This window comes from Trifolium pratense, linkage group LG3, assembly GCF_020283565.1.
Source record: "Trifolium pratense cultivar HEN17-A07 linkage group LG3, ARS_RC_1.1, whole genome shotgun sequence".
Taxonomy (NCBI): Eukaryota; Viridiplantae; Streptophyta; class Magnoliopsida; order Fabales; family Fabaceae; genus Trifolium; species Trifolium pratense.
This window is the reverse complement of record NC_060061.1, coordinates 15,789,880-15,792,941: the sequence shown is the minus strand read 5'-3', so window position 1 is coordinate 15,792,941 and position 3,062 is coordinate 15,789,880. Positions and strand designations below refer to the sequence as shown.

The 3,062-nt window shown below is 37.8% G+C and overlaps 1 long non-coding RNA gene across 1 annotated transcript; it reads right to left on the bottom strand.

The window, feature by feature from the left end:
• Positions 1-755: 755 nt before the first annotated feature.
• LOC123918135 lies at positions 756-2,779 on the bottom strand. Its single transcript, XR_006812698.1, has 3 exons — positions 2,648-2,779; positions 1,758-1,812; positions 756-1,050 (listed from the first exon to the last, which is right to left on the bottom strand). It is a non-coding gene; the product is annotated as an uncharacterized LOC123918135 (long non-coding RNA).
• Between the last annotated feature and the right edge of the window lie 283 nt (positions 2,780-3,062).

Genomic DNA, 3,062 nt, shown 5'->3' with positions numbered 1-3,062 from the left:
GTAGCGAACCGTAGCGAACATGTCCTGAAGTGGTCGCTGCAGCGAGTCGTGTTCGCCAGATGGAAATTTCATTCTGCCTTTGTTCGCTGACTGGTTCGCTACTGGTCGCTGCAGCGAACAAAGGGATTTTCAAAATATTTTGTAGAGTCCTATAATTTATTTGGGCTATTGGGATATGTTTCCTTGGTATTATGGTGTATTACCAAAGCTTAAAATGTTTGATTCGCACGCGTATGCAATAAGTTGTAGTGCAAAGTGGGTATGTTTATGTTTTTGACATTATTTTGGAATGTTAAGAAAATGTGATTTAATCGATCTAAATTGGTCCGTTTTACTTGATTTTTCGCGTAATACCCATTCCCGATGTTGGTTTGTGATATGGTGTAAGTTACAATACATTATGATTAATGTATGATGATGTTTTTGTGATGAAATTGTTTAATTGGATGTTGAGTTTGGATATTGTTTAGTTGAACATGTTAGTGAGCAAAAACGTGTTTTGATGATGATAATTAATCAAGAGTGTGTTGATTAATCTTTGATGATTGTTGATGATAATTGACCAATGGAGCATTGATCAATTTTGATGACTTTGATGAATCATGTAACACCCCGATTTTCAAAACCAAACAAAGGGCATTTTTTTTTTTTTTAAAAAAAACAATCACGCTAAATAAAATATTTTCAGAGCGCGCGTGAAGCTCATAATTGGCTCAAGCATTAACCATACAAACAAAATAATATACAATATCACACATTGTATAAAAGGCTTCCGCGAAGCAAGTGTGTACCTGAATAATTTACATCACCCAAAAGGATACATCAAGTTCATGAACCTAACAAACAAGTCTCATGAACCGAATATATCACAAAGCCAACAAGGCATACATCAGTCTGAGTAAAAGTAATATATACAGTCATCCAAGAGTAATCTAGACACTAAGCCTAGTCAAAATACAGTCTAAACAACGACTGCTAAAACTACACTCCGGGGTACTCAACAGTCCTCGCCGTCCTCACGACCAACGACATCACGAACAGCTCCATCGTCTAGGGTGGGAGGAGCCCGCGATATCACACATGCAAAAGTGCAAGGGTCACCAAACTGGAAACAAGTAATCACATAGCACATACCAACACAAATAACACATACCAAAGCAACAAAACAATTTAACTCATTTAAATTGCGCACATAGCCTATCAATGCGGACCCTCTAAATGAATGAGTGTGACAACCCCAACTGGTCGCCACTGTGAAATAACCCCATCTGGTTAATCACATGCATGAATTCCGGAATTAACCTCTTCGTAAAGAGTCGTAGGCCATCTCCTACTAACCCCTCGAGGTGGGTGAAGTCCCATCTGACTATCACCGACTCAATAGGTGGTCCCATCTGACACACCCCGTGCAGTCCCATCTGACGTACACGACTATGAATGCATGAGCATATTATTCTCTTTTCAACACATATAGGGTGTGTCCCCTCTGACTTACCCCGGGTTATCCCATCTGACATACCCGTTCATATATGCTCCTGCAAACATTTTACATATTCACATAACATGTAATCTTTCACAACAACATGCCAACATACATATTCACATAATATGTAAAACACAACAAGGCAAGTTTTCAACACGATCTCACATCGAGAATACATCACACGAATCATACCAAGCACTCACAACCAGTGCATAAACAACAACAAGCATACAACACAGGTTATCGACAGGTTTTAAGAAGAAGGTGCCCTTACCTCGGCAAGCTTCCAAACAAATACTTTCTCGCACTATTCTACGCTTTCTCGCTTCCTAAAAATAAGGAGCGGACAATCCATAAGTTACTCTCAAAATGACCAAACGAAACGAAACCTAATCCCAAAAATCTAGAGGGGTTTAAGGTACGTTCTAACACTCTCGGATAGTGTTTTCGATACTTCCCTAATTGATCAAAAGTTCAAGCAAAACTCTTCACATTTTTCAAATTAGACAAAATAGTTCCCAAACCAAAAAGGCCATAACTTATTCGATTCTTGTCCGATCGAGACGAACCATACACCAAACTCTTCGTCTCGAAAAGACGGATCAAATGGTTAAGTTTCTAGGATACGAAAAACAATTTTAAAGGGACGAAAATGCCCCTGTTCAGTACAGCCAGAATGAGGAAAAACAAGGCTAGCTCCACAATTTTCATTTTAAAACCCTAGCCTTGATCATTTAGGTCCCAAAACCACTTAGTTGATCAATCAAAACATTTTCCAAAACACACCCAAAACTCATGAATTTTTTTCTAAGTCTTATGAACATGAAATAATTTTTCCAACATAAAATTTTGCCAAGAATTTTCAAGCTTCCAAAAGACTCAAATCAACCTCATAAACACACACACAAACCATTTTCAAGTTCTTTGATCAATTAGAATTTTTCTCAAAAACCCTAACTAAGAAAAATCCATGAAACTCACTAACTCATGGAAAGTAAACAAACCAAGCTTAGACAACACTAGTTAAGCTCTTACAAACATATTCCATGGATTAAAAACCATGTATGAACAATTTCTAAAATTTTCCTTTCAAGAACATAACCCAAAACCACCAAACCCTAAGAGATTTGAACAACCAAAGAGAAAGAAAGGAGTTCTAGTTACCTTAGAGAAGAGACCCTTGCAATCCTATGGATCCAAAAAGCTTGAGATGAGTTAAAATGGTGGAGAATGAAAATTTGTGATGGTTAGGGCAAAGAGGGGGAGAGTTACGGCCAAGAAGAAAGAGAAGGAAGAGATAATTGTGATATTCTAAGTCCAAAAGCTAGTCAAAGTCCAATATGTAATAAGCTTTTTATCAATCCTAGCCCTAGGATCAAATAGTGTCACTAAAGCTAGATTAAATCCTAGCCATTGGATCAAGTCCTACTTATCCATTAAAGATATTTTCTCATGGTTTCTAGAAGCCCTCGCCTCACAGACGAGTCACGCTTCGCTAAAAGGCCGAACTCGCGAAACTAGAAAATTTAGGAACTAAACGCTCGTCTTAAACGATTTCTAAAAATTATCGCTAAACGTT